General features: G+C 41.6%; 1 non-coding gene across 1 annotated transcript; it reads right to left on the bottom strand.

The window, feature by feature from the left end:
- Positions 1-353: 353 nt before the first annotated feature.
- On the bottom strand, positions 354-473 carry LOC111748447 (5S ribosomal RNA). Its single transcript, XR_002784163.1, has one exon. It is a non-coding gene; the product is annotated as a 5S ribosomal RNA (ribosomal RNA).
- Positions 474-16,502: the final 16,029 nt, after the last annotated feature.

Raw genomic sequence — 16,502 nt, 5'->3', positions numbered from 1 at the left:
AAGAGAATTCAGAAAAAATGTTATTTGTATTTAGTGATTGTTTTCTATCTCACACATTCAAAACCCCACTCAGATTATTCTCCTTTTGGAAAAGATCCTATTAATCAGTTTACATTGAGATAATAATATCTAGGTTCAAGACGGTAGATTGGGCCCAAGCATTTATCTTTCTTCTCACCTAAAAAACAAAGCAAAAAAAACCCTTGCCATCAAGTTGATTCAGACTCATAGCAACCCTACAGGACAGAGCAGAACTGCCCCAAAAGGTTTCAAGGGAGTGCCTGGTGGATTTGAACTGCCGACCTGTTAGTTAGCAGCTGTAGCTCTTAACCATGACACCATCAGGATTTCCAAGCCTACAGCACCCAGGTATTCCCAAGCAGTCTCCCATCCAAGTACTAACCAGGCTTTACCCTGTTTAGCTTCCGAGATCAGATGAGATCGGGAGCATTCAGGGTGGTATGGCCATAGACAGCTAAGACACCACCAAAATGGCAGTAAAGGAATGAAAACGTGTATAAATCCACAAAAATAAAGAGAACAGGAGAGTTTTAAAAAATATTTCTAGAAAACAGAGAGTGGTAAGAGGAGTGTTGACAAAAAAGCAGAGGAAACCAAACCCATAGCCGTCATCCTGAATCAAGAAGAGGCTCCCTTCTCAGTGAGGACAGGGAAGAGTGGGAGTGAGGGGAGGGACCTAAAACTGGAGGTGTGAATAAAAGATGGACAGTGGAAAAAGAAAGTGTGAGTATAAAATGTGAATCCAAAAAAAAAAAAATTCTTTCTACTTGAAATTCAGAATTACTCCTTTTGCCTAGCCAAAGATCTCACCAAAGATCTGAGAAGGAAGTACAGTCACCACACTCCTGGTCTCTGCTGTAAACATGACTTGCGTGAGCATTACAGTATTATTGTTGTTTGTTGGTTTTCAGTTTCTAGAACCAATCTACAGATCCATCAAAGAAGATTAATTCTGGGAATACAATAAAATATAATGATATCAGTCTTGGAAAGAAAAAATCAATAGAGGTTTGCCATGGAAGAGGGGAGATACTAAATTACCTTATCTCTGTCTTTGAAAACAGGGATTTGAGAGGCACAGCCTATGGTGATGAAACAAGGAGCAGAGGTTCAGTTGGTGGTTAGAAGGTACAAAACCAGTGAAGGAACTGAGTCCAGTGATATAAATATATCAGGAGGAGGGAATGCAGGTGCCTGTGGGGCAGCCTAAGGAACTTAAATCCTTATTCATCATAACAGGAAGTTAACAGGCAATGTTGCAAGTTGGCAAATCAAGATACAATATTTACAGATACAAAAGTAACCATCAGAAGAATTTAAAACAAAAGTTGTTCAAAAGTGGTTCCCTCTGGGATGTGGGGCCCAGAAAAAGGAGGGGTAAGAAAGACAACTATGGCTTTTATGTCTTCAGTATTATTTGATTTTTTTCGAGCCTATTTCGAGCCATATGTAAAATTGGTTAAATGTTTCAAAATATTAAAATGTATATGCAGATATGGGGAGATCTCCAAGTGATATGTTTAAGTTTAAAAAAGCATGTTGTAGAATGATATTTACATTATGATACCATTTATATGTCCCTGTGTGGTGCAGTCAATGCTCTCAGCTGCTAACCAAAAGGTTGGAGGTTCGAGTCCACTCAGAGGTGCCTTGGAAGAAAGACCGGGTGATCTACTTTCAAAAAATTAGCCATTGAAAACCCTGTGGAGCACAGTTTTACTCTGACACACATGGGGTTGCCATGAGTTGGAGTCAAATCAATGGAACCCACACAAAATAGTTCCTTATGCTCAGCAAGCACATATATGTGTGTGCAAATACCCAGGAAAAAAATCTGGGAGGTTTACGCCAAACTGATAGCAACATATCGTTCTGGTGAGACAATAGGTCTGGGGGTGGGGAAACTGGTGGTCAGAGCGGGGCCTCTGTGTCAACACTGTGCAGCTCATTGTGCAAGGTAGTCTAGGTGAATCTGTACAACAGATTGGTCAAGGGATGCTTAAGCTTAATCTGTAATGTTTAGCTTTTTACAGCAAAAATGCATTACTTTTGCAATGAAAATAAGCTTTTCAAAAATGATAACTGATAGTTAATGGCTGATAGTCAATGTGTTATCTCTCCCATGCGCATTTTATTTTTATTAGGGGTCGAAACCTTAACTCCAAAGAATGAATCTCTAATGAAGCTATTCAGAGATCAAGGCAGGTTAAAGGGGAAATCATGTGGATGGGGAGATACTCCCAGCGTTTTTGAAATCACCCCATGTGGACAACTGCCAATGGTGACTACGTGATATGGCCATAGCCTTCGTGGTGTCTGATGCTTTTCATAAATTAAACTAGATAAGTCCTCTGATGCCAAAGCACCAGTCTAGCTCAACAAGAAGATTTCTGTGACAGCTTGATTCCATTCTCATCCAGCCTCATGCTCACAAAAAGTAATTAAGTCCACCACGTTCTGTTTCCCCCGAATACCCAATTGCCATATCTGGTTATCTTATTTTGAGGGTGATCTTCTTAAGAACTTCCCTGGGCAGCTTCTTTTGAAGTTAGAAGGAAGTGTATTATTTGTTGGGTATGTAGTAGGGAGAGTAGCTACTAGGAAGAGGAAAGAGAAAAACATAGTAAGCAATTACATTCTGGCTTAAAAAAACAGTTGCCATGAAGTCAGCTCCAACTCATGGTAACCCTGTGAGTGAGAGCAGAACTGGGCTTTCAAGGGTTGATTTTTTGAAAGTAGGCGACCAGGCCTTTCTTCCAAGGCACCTCTGGGTGGACTGAAACCGCCAAACTTTCAGTTATCAGCTGAGCATGTTAACCTTTTCCACCACCCAGGGACTCCATATTCTGGCTTAGCCCCCTCTATAGAATCCATAGTAAGGCAAATGTCTGTTTTCAGTTTTTTTCAGTTTTTACTATTAGAAAAAAAAAAAAGGTTGCTGTGTTGATTTCAGCTCATGGAAACCCTACTTTGCACAGTAGAAGTACTACTGAACTTTCAGAAGCAGATTGCCAGGCCTTTCTTCCATGACACCTTTGGGGTGGGTTCAAACTGCCAACATTTGGTTGGTAGTGAGTGCTTAACTGTGCCACCCAGGGACACTGTTTTTACTATAAGAATCATTTATTTATATGAATGATAAAACTAACACAAATTCTGAAGAAAACATACGTTTCTTAGATTTATAAAACATTAAGAAAATAAGGCCACAGTTTAGATCCTGAGTCTCAGTAGTCACTTCAAGATGTAATTCTTAAAATCCCTATTTCTCGTCATTAGCCACAGTCCAGATTAAAAAGAAATATACTCTAGCAATTCCATGAAAAATATACTATATATTTTGCTGTATTAAAAACTAAGACAGGTACCCACAACAGGGCTTTAAAGATATGGAGACTTGGACATACACCCACAAAATGAAGGTGTAAAGGGGGGTTAGTTTAACAAGTAATCTTTAGTTTACAGATTAACATGAGTACAGATCTCAGGACTAGAAGACATTTCAAACCTTTAAGTCTTTTTTACAGCTAAGTAAGCCAAAACTCAAGCTGAAGAACTTGTTCAAAATTATGTTGTTAGTTCCAAGGACAGGCTTAGAGCATTGTTAAAGTCCTCGATGATACAACTTATTCAGTCAACAAATATTCATGTAGCACTTACTATGTATTCAAGTCTGTGCTTGACTCTCAATAAATACTAGCATAAAAGTCCATGGCAGGCATTACTAATTGATCACCACGCTCTTTTCTGCTGAACCCTGAGCCTCAGAACCCTATCCAACAGGGGTATGCTAGCCAGTAATTTGATGCAAGTTCTATTGGTGGTCTACAGACTTAGATATTTCCTTTAATTAGTTCTTCTCTAATTTATTTGAAATGAAAAAAAAAAAAAAAAAATTGCTGGCCAGGACTCAGGAGTAACCCAAATGTTCAAAGGAAGGTCCTCCATCAAGCCCCACAGCAGAGGTGTAGCTTTTGTGGTGCTGATGAAGTTCATTTCAACCGGATTCATTGTCCAGCTGCCAAAGGTGAGCAGGGTAACACCTCTTTATAGAACCATTTTAGAAGCTGCAATGTGTGTTCTTACATTCACTTCTCCAGGACCTCACAGTCCAGTGAGCCAGGTACAGATGTGCCTAAGCCCCAGGTCAAAACTCTGAGATCTGCCTCCCAAGACGATGACAACAGCAGCCCAGTTTGGTCCATTAAACATGGTCATCTGGGTTAGTACAAGGTTCCCTGCTCAGCTTACGGAACGAGGGATCGAGTGAACAGAGAATCACTGTAGGCAGTCAAGCATTAACGCAGCTTACAGCTTAGACAGAGAGAAGTGGTTGAGGGGAAGGTAGGAAGGGAGTGTCCAGAATTAATGACCCTTTTTATGGTGAACTTGATACCAAATGTGGCACTATCCCAATAGTCTGCTTGTTATCTTGGTTATGGGAACATCCCTGAGGCCTCTTCCAAGCATTCAACCGTTCAACAAATATTATGTGAGCACTTGTGATGTGTCAGGCATTGTGCTAGGCCCTGGGAAAAAAGAGGTAAGAAAGTCCATACCCTTGGAAAACCTGCAGTCTGGAAAATGAACACAGACACATAAATAAAAGAGGGTTATAGACTATGAAGTGACCCTGGGTAGGCAAATGGTTAAGTGCTTGACTACTGGACTAGCTGAAAGGTTAGTGGTTCGAACCCACCCAGAGGCACCTTGGAAGATAGGCCTGGTGATCTGCTTCCGAAAAGTCACAGCCTTGAAAACCCTGTGAAGCAATTCTACTCTGCACACATGGAATTTCCATGAGTCGGAATCGATTCAACACCAGCTAACAACAAAAATGGATGGTGAAAGAAGTAACTCTGAAATTAGGAGGTTTCAACCAAAGAAACCATATTGGGGACCAGGACTGGCTATATAATTTGTGAGTCCCAGTGCAAAATAAAAACGTCAGGCCCCTAATTAAAAAATATATTGAGAATTTCAAGATGGTGACAGTAGAGCACTAAACTGAGCATGGACCCTTCTGAGTGCAAGGCCCTGTGGGACTACGCAGGTGGCAAGCTCTTGAGTTGGCCCTGTTGGAAACTCTGGTCTCCAGAAAGATAAGGACTAACCCTGAGAATACCAAATTCAATGTTTATGAAAGGAAAAGTGGTCAGATAACTCCGAGTAACCTCTGTATTTTACTGCAGTAAAGATAACTGCATATGAGACGGCGTATTTTGGTGACACTCTCAGTCCTGCCTGTATAGCCCCTGAACTCGGCAGGGGACTCAACCATATCTCACAATGGAGCGCCTCAGGTTCACAAACAAGTGCTTCCGTGAGAGCTAATTCTGTGCCTGGCTTTGGAGGCTGTTCACTAGCCAAGATGAGTCCTCAGCAATGTCTGAGTGCAGCCAAACACCCTGAGTTCAGATGCAGGTGCATCCACTGGAAGGGGAAGAGCTAGGGCTTTAAAAGGCAGTAAATTATCGTTCTTGCACCTGATACACACTGTATAAATAAACACCAGCTGGTTCCTGAAAATGCATGCCTTGGTCCACTGGGAAACCAAGATCAGCAAATGTTCTTTAATATGTTAACAACTCCAATAAGAGTGAAGAGTGCTTAATTAAAGAAGCAATTAGCTTTATACGCAGGAATGAACACATGGATGAACATATATGTAATGAATATATACATCAATAACTTTGGGTTTATAAGCTTGGAGTTTGAAAGGGAATACTTCTTGGCTTGTAAGGGGGAACTCAATTCTCCCCACCCTCTTACTCCACCTCAGGAAGGGGAGTGTTGAATGTGAGTGGATTTAATGCCATAAGTGAGCCACGGTGTGAAGGGGTGGAACTTTCGATGTGACTACCAGCGAGGTTAAAAGCTCTGCCTCCCCATGGCTAGTCTCTTTGGATTTCTATCTTTTTTTGCTGTTGCCTTTCTTGGATCTTTTCTTTATTTTAATCTGTTCAGCTCATATGGTAAGAGAGATCTGGGGTGACCATTTGCTTGGGAAGGATGCCCACCCTGGCTAAAGCCAGCTCTGCTCTGGTTTCTCTAGAGAAATGCCATCTTTCCTTTGTTCTTTGAGTTTGCCCTTCTTGCTTTCCCTTTCCATGGACTTGGCAACATCTAAAGGCCAGGATTCATAGTTTAGGCCTAGTGGAAAGAACCTAAATCTGCTGTTATGCTGGGTCTTGTGCCAGAGGTACAAAAGGAGGGTTTTGACCCACACGTAGTCAAGCCCAACTAACAGGGCTAAAGAATTTGATGGCTTATAGTAATAAACTGGAAACCCCAGGTGGCATAATGGTTAAGTGCTACTGCTGCTAACCAAAAGGTCAGCAGTTTGAATCCATCAGGTGCTCCTTGGAAACCCTATGGGGCAGTTCTACTCTGTCCTATAGGGTCACTATGAGTTGGAATCGACTTGACAGCAATGGGGTTTTTTTTTTTATTATTATTAGTAATAAACCTTATATGTGTCTGAAAGCTCCTTTCTGCCTAGCTCCCTCATGGTTCTATGGAAGAGGCTGAGCACTTTCTATCTTGGAAACAAGGCCAGTATTACTTAGGAGCACCATGCCCTTTCATGGAGCTAAATCAAGATTTCTAGCACCTCATGACTTATCTTAATTCAATTTAATTCAACAAGCACTTAAGAGCCTAATATGGGCAAAGCACCATCTAATCAGAAACAAATTTTTATTGTAGCTTGTGAAGAAATGCATTTATTTTGACTTGTTTATGGCAATCGTTAATTAGTTAGCATTACATACGAAGTGCTGTTTTGCATAAAATTGATCTCAGTCTTTTAAAAAACCAAAGCAGAAGCAGGTACCATGCATCAGAATGAGCCAGCTCAACTTAAGGGGGAACCAAAGAGCATTTGATTAAAATTGCTGAGCAAAGTTAGTTCCATCTCTGCCCTTCCTATCCACTTCTCAGATGCCCTGCCTCCCTTTTTCCTCTGATTCTCAGCAACAGCCCAAGGTCTGCACAAAACATGCTACCACCTGGAGGTCACAGACTCTGTTTCACATTCTTATTCTTTCCTATTCAATTCAGTCTTCTAGCAACCTGGCTTCTAATTGTTTATACTGTACCCTTTGAAATTCTTGTTCTATTGCCAAAAATAAAAATAAAAAAATCTCAGACACTCTTAACCTTTTTACTCAGTACTTCCTCTGCTTCCTGGCTTTAACTGAAACATGGATTTCCCTGGGGATCTCTGCGTCCCTTGCAGTCCTCTCAAGCAGAGGCACCCCATTCTTGTACACACGCTCTCTTCGGTGGCCGGAAGTACTTCCTTCTGGTTCTTCACTGCTCTTTCACATTCTTTCAAAAACCCCTTCGTTTCTAAAAATGTATTTTAATCAGCTTCCCATCTTTATTGGTTTCCTATTGCTGCTATAACAAATTACCATAAACTCAGAGGCTTAAAATTACACAAATTTATTGTCTTACAGTTCTGGAGGTCAGAATTGAAAATAGGTTTACCTCTGCTAATAAATATCAAGTCCCCAAGCGGCGTAAACAGTCAACCCACCCAGTGGCACCGTGAAAGAAAGGCCTAGCGATCTGCTTCTGTAAAGGTTACAGCTATGAAAACCCTATGAAGGACGGTTCTACCCCAAAGCACGGGGGTCCTCCGTGAGTTGGAATCGACTCGTTGGCAACGGGTTTGGTTTTCTTTCTTTCTTTTTTGGTGGGTTAAAATCAAGATGTTGGCAGGGCTATGTTCCTTCCAGAGGCTCTATAGGAGAATATGTTTCCTTGACTTTTCCAGCTTCTAGAGGTTGCTTGCATTCATTGCTTAGTGACTCTTCCCCCATCTTCAAAGTCAGCAGTCGCATTCCTCTGACCTCTGCTTCTGCCGTCACATCTCCTTCTCTGGCTCCTCTGCTTTCCTCTTCCATCTTTTACGAACGCTTGTTATTACATTAGCCCCACTCAGATAATCTAGGATAATTTCCCCATTTCAAAATCCTCGACTTCATTACATCTACAAAATCCCTTTTGCCAGGCAAGACAGCATATTCACGGGTTCCAGGGATTAGGACATGGACACTTTTGGGGGTCATTATTTTGCCAGTACCCCACCCCTCTCTCTGCCCCTACAGCTCCCATCTACAGAAAACCCAGCTCTTCCCCTTGTATTTGAGGCTTTCTGATGCGGAGATCTCTTTCTTTAGTCCTTCCATCGTTCTTGGCAATGTCTAGCCTGATCTCTTGATTCTTCTATCTGTTTATGTCATTCACCTTACCCTTGTTGTTGTCAGGTTTTGTCCAGTAATTCGTGACTCATAGCGACCCTACGAACAACAGAATGAAACACTGCTCAGCCCTGCGCCACCCTCACAATCATTTTTATGCTTGAGCCCATCGTTGCAGTCACTGTATCAATCCATCTGGTTGAGCGTCTTCTGCTTTTTCTCTGACCTACCCTTGTAGGTCTCTCTTTTTTGGCAACCCTGGACCTTGTCATCACTCAAATTTGAGCCTCCTCAAGCTCTTTTTCAGAAATCTTACTTAGACCATGGTCTCCTCTTCTTCACCTGTTTCCATTAAACCTGCTCTTTGACTTCATTAACATCTCTGGTCTACAAATTCCAACCTGTCAACAAGTATCCTCTCTGGTTAATTCCTTCAATGACATATTTATCAGCAACTCATTTTCCTTCACCTCTTTAGGCTCCTTTCGCAACTCACCCAGCTCCTGGAAGAATCAGGCTGTTAGCTCTATCTGTGCCATGCGCAGCCTTTGGAGTAGTGTGGGAGACAGTCCTATTACTGCACTGTCTCATACCCCTAAAAGCTCAGGTCCTCATGCTGTTTGAGAAAAGTGTTTCCCAAAGGGTAGTGTGCATACCCCTGGTAGTATTCAAAAAGATTTTGGGGAATAACAAATTTTATTCCAGGGGCTATTTTTTTTTTTTTTACATTTGTTTTCCATTTGTGTCAAGGGATACTGGCTTTCCTTTTAATGATATAATATAAAATTTCCTTTAAATATAAGTAGCTTTATTAATTTGTAAGTTAATTTTATTAATTTATTTTTAATTAATTAATTTGTAAGTTAATTTTAAAAATTAAGCTAAATTGCTGGTGGTATATGGATATGGAAAAAAATCATAAAGACAGTATAGGAATGATCATGTTGAAAAACACCAGGCCAAAGGGAAGGAGATGGTTTCTCTAAAAGAAAAATCCAGAGGAATAAAATCTGACGACTCCATTGCCACGCCCACGAGGAGGAACCATGACCCATGGGCATGAACATCTGACTATCTGACAGGTGTGGTCCATAGTGGAGATGGATGCACAACACATCACAAACTGATGGCAGCAGTCATATTATCTAGGTGATCCTTCTCGTTCAGAGTTCACTCTTCCTGGCAAAATTTTTATTGTGATTAGGCTTTACCTATAAGTTATCAGGCTGTCAATAGCAAAAGACAAACATTTAGCTTGCTTGGTAATTTATTGTTGTTGTTGTGTGCCATTGAGTCAATTCCAACTCATAGCGACCCCATATAACAGAGAAGAACTACTCCACAGAGTTTTCTTGACTGTGATCTTTACAGGGGAGCCCTGGTGACACAGTAGTTAAGAGCTTGGCTGCTAACCCAAAGGTCGGCAGTTTGAATTCACCAGCCACTCTTTGGAAACTCTATGGGGCAGTTCTACTGTGTCCTAGAGGGAGGGTCACTATGAATCAGAATTGACTCTATGGCAACCAATTTGGTTTCTGTTAATCTTTACAGAAGCAGATTGTCAGGTTTTTCTCTAGTGGAGAAAAACCTGTACTTTAGGTGAAAGTTTACAGAACAAACTAGTTTCTCATCAAACAGTACACACATTGTTCTATGACATTGGTTAACAACCCCACAACATGTCAGCACTCTCCCTTCTCAACCCTGGGTTCCTTATTAACAGCTTCCCTGTTCCCTTCTGCTTTCCAGTCCCTGCCCCAGAGCTGGGGGGCCCCTTTAGCCTTGTTGTATTCCATGGGCCTTTTCGATCTTTGGCTGAAGGGTGGACCTCAGGAGTGACCTCATTACTGAGCTGAAAGGGTGTCCGGGGGCCATACTCTCAGAGTTTCTCCAGTCTCTGTCAGGCCAGCAAGTCTGGTCTTTCTTTTGGAGTTAGAATATTGCTCTACATTTTTCTCCAGCTCTGTCAGGAACCCTCTATTGTGATCCCTGTGAGAGCTGTCAGTGCTGGTAGCCGGGCACCATCTCATTGTACTAGACTCAGACTGGTAGAGCCCATGGTTGATGTGGTCCATTAGTCCTTTGGAGTAATCTTTCCCTTGTATTTTTAGTTTTCTTCATTCTTCCTTGCTCCTGAAGGGGCGAGACCAGTGGAGTATCCTAGATGGACTCTCACAGGCTTTTTAAGACCCCACATCCTACTTACCAAAGTAGAATGTAGAGCATATTCTTTATAAATTATGTTATGCCAATTGAGCTGGATATTCCTGGAGAGCATGGTCCCCACAGCCCTTAGCCCAGGAATTCGGTCCCTCAGGAGTTTGGATGTGTCTGTGACCCTACCATGACCTTGCCTTGTACAGGTTGTGCTGGCTTCCCCAGTATTGTGTACTGTTTTACCTTTCACCAAAGTTTCCACTTATCTATTGTCTAGTAAGTGTTTTTCCATCTTCACCCCTCCCCTCCCTCATAACCATCAAAGATTGTTTCTTTTTGTATGGAAAGCTTTTCATCAGTATTTACAGTAGTGGTCTCATACAATATTTGTCCTTTTGTGATTGACTTATTTCACTCAGTATAATGCCCTCCAGATTCATCCATGTTATGAGATGCTTCACAGATTCATTGTTAATCTTTATTGTTGTGTAATACTCCATTGTATATACGTACCACAGTTTGTTTATCCATTCATCTGTTGATGGGCATCTAGGTTGTTTCCATCTTTTTGCTATTGTGAACAATGCTGCAATGAACATGGGTGTGCATATGTCTCTTCATGTGACAGCTCTTATTTCTCTAGGATATATTCTTAGGCGTGGGATTTGAACCGCCAATCTTTTAGTTAGTACTTAACAGTTGCGCCATCAGAGCTCCTTGGTAGTTTATCACTCGATGCAAATTAATTAATCAATGTTCTGGTTTTTACACATAAACTCATGGGAACTTGGACATTTGTGTTGGCAACTCTGTTTCTGAGCTTACAAGACTGAGTTTGCAAGACCTTGGCTGAAGGTGAATTTGCCAAGGTGACGTCACCCTGTACGCTTGTCTACATGGCCAATCTTCCTTCCTCAGGTTCCTTCTGACCTTGTTGTATGGCTTTCACACCAAACCACAGCCTCATGTTCTCCTCAACATTTTACAGTCTGCCTCTGGTCCAGCTTTTTACTACGACTGCTCTCGGGAAGTGGTCTTCCAATCGTCTGATTTGGGCTTATTTTCAGGTCTCATCCCCATTGACGTCTCTTATCTTTGGATGCTTTTGAGCATTTGATGCCTTCCATCTGGCTCCCAAGACAACATTTTTTCTTGGTTCTCTGTCAAATTTTTGACAAAGTCTGTTTCCTGCACATACTCACTTCTGCTTGTCCCTTACACATAGATGTTTCCATGGTAGAGAGAAGAGAATAGGGCTCTGGTATCAGACCACTTGGGTTCAAATCTACTCATTGGCTGTCTGAACTTGTGCAAATTATTAAATCTCTCTAAGCCTCAGGTTATTCATCTGAAAAAACAAAGGTAACAAAAAAAAGGAGTTGCCTTCGAGTTGATTTTGACTCATGGCAACCCCATGTATGTCAGAGTAGAACTATGCACTATTATAGGCTTTTCAGTGGCTGATTTTTCCAAAGCAGATCACCAGGACTTTCTTCCAAGGCAGCTCTGGGTAGACTCAAACCTCCAACTTTCGGGTTAGCAGCCAAGCGCATTAACCATTTGCACCTTCCAGGGACTCCTTTAAACAGAACTGCTGACCGCATTAAATGAAATAATCCATATAAAGTACAGGGCTTGGCATATGATAAACACTCAGTAAGTGATAGCTGGTTTTTCTTCCTCAATCACATTCACAGCTTATATTCCCTTATGAAATAATAAAATGAACTGTTCCAGTCTTAAGATCACTCCTAAACTTCAAATTGGTATTGTAACTGCCTGCTGACATCTCCTACAGCTTCTTCACACTGGGCATGTCTAAAACTGAACTCATCAACACACTTCTATCCACTGTGCCTCATCTTCACCAAATATTTTTTACCATTATTCCTTAATGGTTAATAGTGTTATAATTCACCCAGCCATCCAAGCCAAAAAATTTGAAGTAATTCTCACGTCGTACCTTTCCCATGTTTCTTCCCTCTCTGGCCACTAAACCTAGAATTCTTTCCCAAATATGGTTCCCTTTTCAGGCCCCCTCCATGGCCTTTAGTTCAGACCCCCACTGGACTATTGCAAATGCTTCCTAAAAGTCTCTTTCTCATTCTAATTTATCTTCTACCATATTATGAGTGTTTTAACTTAAAAAAAAAAAAAAAGTCTGATATTACTCCTTTGCTTACTAGTTGCTGCATGATCAACTCTAGGCCTTTCACATTCTGATTACAATTTGCTTCCTTACCCCCTACCCACCACCACACACCCCACCCCTAGCTAATGTACTACCATTTGCTGTCAATTCTGACTCATGGCGACCCCATGTGTGTCAGAGTAGAACTGTGCTCCGTAGGGTTTTCAATGGCTGATTTTTCAGAAGTAGATTGCCAAGGCCTTTCTTGTGAGTCAACTCTGGGTAGACTTGAACCACCAACCTTTTGGTTAGCAGCTGAGCACTTAACCATTACCTCCTGCACCAAGGCCGTGATAAATGCCTTGCTGTTTCTCACTGCATCTTGCCCTTGTCTGAGCCTTCTGTTTCCTCAGCCTAGAATGCCTCTTCTCTTCTAGCCAACTCCTACTGAGCTTCAGTGCTCACCTCAACATCCCCTCTTTGTGTCATTTCCTCTGGATCAGAATGCCAATGATATAATTATCTGCAACATATAATTATTTTTTATCATTTAACATTTTATGTCCCATTAGAACATGGCTTATTATGCAAATCCAACTGCATTCTCAAAAGCATACCAACTCCACATACTCCAAGGCTGATATAACCCATTTAACCTAAGAAGTAGCGAATGTCAGCTTTTTCAAGGGGCTCCATGCTGTACATCGTTGATAATCAGAATCCTTGGACCCCTGTGTGAATTGGCTCAGAAATGCGTTTCTATCCTGCAGTAGCACAAATATACTCTAGAGGTGATACCACAGAGAGGAAAAGCAGAGAAAGCAGGTGGGAAATGTGGAGCAACCTTTTGTTTATTAATCCTTAGAGGCAATGCTAACAAGGCTACCAAATGTGTGAGCTAAATTAGTTTGAAATAATCAAATACTTTCCAATTTTCTCCTGTTGAGCATTCCTCCTCCCTTTGCTAGATTCAAAAAATCATAGGAAAAAACGAGATGATATATGTTAAGTCAGTCAAGGTGCTTCCGAAGAAAAAGGCAGATAACATGCACATGACATTTGATATGTGGATTAGAGAAGCGTCACTCTGTGTTTTATGGGGCCACTGTTTACATAAAGAATTTCTTAAAACTTGTAGGTAGATAAGATGACCAAGTAGCTGAGTACAAGAATCATGATGTTTAATCAATGCTTACAACTTTACAAAATATCATCTTGTTATGTAAATAGCCCACTGAGAAGGAGGGCTTACAGAAATGGAGTTCAATGTTGCAGTGAATTAAAATTTAAAGCCAGGTTAATCTGACACATGTTTAATAATGTGCATCATAATGGTGGTGTTTGAAAATTAAGAATAAATGGGACAGAGTAGAACTGCCCCCTAGGGTTTGCAAGGAGCGGCTGGTAGATTCAAACTGCTAACCTTTTTGGTTTGCAGCTTGAGCTCTTAACCACTGCACCACTAGGGATCCTTTAATTACAGTAGCCCCCCGTTATCCATGGGGATATGTTCCCAGACCTCCCAGTGGGTGCCTTAAACTGAAGATAGTACTGAATTCTTCCATGTTTTATGCCCTGGTGCCTCCTTTGCACTTTTGTGAATGTAGGTTCTACAGTGTTGGGCATTTTATTCCAGAAGAGCATGGTTTCATCACAATTGAAGTCTTGCTTTGGATGGTTTCCTTTCTCCTTAGTGGCAACAGCTTCTTCATCGGTAGACACAGCCTCTCCAGTAATTTTTATATTTTTTCAATCCAAACCTATTCCTGAATCTGTGTAACCATCCCTTACTTGCAGCAAATGGCTTGGTGTCACTCATTTTAGGAGATCCTTTGCTGAAGTTTTGGCATAGGCTCAATGATTTCTAGTGCAACATGTTGCCAGTCAATCAAACCATGTTTTCTGTTCATGGCTTCTACCCACAAATTTAATGCCTTCTACCCACAAATTTAATGCCTTTTCCATCTTTTTTTTTTTTTGCTTTTTCCATCTTAAATAAGCGCTTACCACGTACCATGGCTGTAACTTCTGCAGTTTGAGGTGCGACAGCAAAACTAGTGTGAATTTCTTTTTCATTCTGCACAATTTCTCAGTAGAAGAGTCATTCTTACTGCAGATCTTAGCAACCTTACCATATCATTTTTTTTTCCTTACTAAGTGAAGAACTCTCACCTCTTCACTTAAAGGAAACACTTTAAGGCCTCTCTTTGGCGTATCCGAATTGCCAGTATCACTACTCTCGTGCTTTGGGGCCATTAATAAATAAGTGTTACCCGATCACAAGCACTGTAATACCAAGACAGTCTATCTGATAACCTAGACAGCTACTAAGTGACTAACAGGTGGGTAGCGTATACAGCGTGGATACACTGGACAAAGGGATGATTCAAGTCCCGGGAGGGATGGAGCAGGACGGCGTGAGATTTCATCATGCTACTCAGAACAGTGCACAAATTAAAACTTATGAATTATTTATTTCTGGAATTTTTCATATAATATTTTTGGGCCGTGGTTGACCATGGTTAACTGAACTACAGATAAGGGGGGAATATTGTAGTACCTTACATGGTCTAATCAAGAATGTCTACGTTCAGCTGTGAAGGAAGTCAGGCGAACAGTAGCTAAGCAGCCTCTTCTGCTGGGAAGACTTTGAATTCCAGGACCTAGTGTTCAGAGCAGTTGACGGTTTTCTTGGCCCAACGAGGACATCCTGGCCCTGTTTCTCAGAGGCCTCTGGACAGTATGGACACTGATATCTGGGCCTTTTTTGTCTGGAATCTCTCCATCTCTCTTCCCTGTCTCAGTAAGTGCTTCTCATACTTCAGATTTCAGCTCAGGTAACATCTAGATCCACCACCATCTGTCAGTTTGTTGTATGTGGTGGCTTGGTGTTGCTGTGATGCTGAAAGCTATGCCACTGGTATTTCAAGTACCTTCAGGGTCACCCATGCTAGATGGGTTTCAGTGGAGCCTCCAAACTAAGACAAACTGAGAAGAAAGACCTGACAATCTACTTCTGAAAATTAGTCAGTGAAAACCCTATGGATTACAACAGAACATTGTCCAACTCACTTGCTTTGGATACATCATCAGGAAGGATCAATTGCTGGAGGAGGACATCATATTTGATGAAGTAGAGGGCCAGCAAGGGTGAGTAAGACCCCTGGTAGATGAACTGGCACAATAACCCTAACAATAGGCTTAAACATGCCGGTGATCGTGAATACAGCTTAGGACCAGGCAAAGTTTTGTTCAACAGAAGGTTGAACATAAGGTCGCCATGAGTTGGAGTTGACTCAACAGCAGCTATCTAGCTATCATCTAGATGCATTTACTTATTTAATCCTCATGGCAGCCTCAAGAGGTAGGGGAACAAGTCCTGAATTTCTGTATCAGAACAGGACTTCTAACACATATAAACTTATTTCTTTCTGTCTTTTAGGCAGGAGGAAAGTTTGATGAACAGTAGAATTGGCCAGAACAGGAAGGGCTGAGACTCTGGTGCAACAAAGGCAGTCTAACAAGGAAGTAGAGGGTGTTATGTGGAGATTCAGGTGACAGGAGGTGGCCTAGGAGGGCAGGCTGTTGGCCGGACTGGAGGAAATCCTGACAGGTGGAACCAGAACCATGATGAAGAGGCTGGGAGATATGAATCATGTGTAGGTCTAGTCAGGCTAGACCTAAAGAGTCTCCCCAAAGATGCTGTATCAGGACCCCAGCCAAGCAGTCTAGGTCTAGTCTTAGAGGGACTGGGGTCCCAAGTTAGATGCAATGGTAGGGATCCAGTTGTTGGAAAGTGGGTACAAGGTCAGTGCAGAGCCTCAAGCAAGACTGACCAGATGCCGCCCAACCTGGTCTGAAAACTTGGAGCTCGTTAAACTGGAATCCTCATTCGTTGCTGGTGGAAATATAAAATGGTACAGCCACTGTGGAAAATGGTTTGGTGGTTCCTCAAAAAGTTGAACATAGAATTATCATACGAC

Source organism: Loxodonta africana, chromosome 4, assembly GCF_030014295.1.
Source record: "Loxodonta africana isolate mLoxAfr1 chromosome 4, mLoxAfr1.hap2, whole genome shotgun sequence".
Lineage (NCBI taxonomy): Eukaryota > Metazoa > Chordata > Mammalia > Proboscidea > Elephantidae > Loxodonta > Loxodonta africana.
This window is presented reverse-complemented; position numbering and strand designations above follow the sequence as displayed.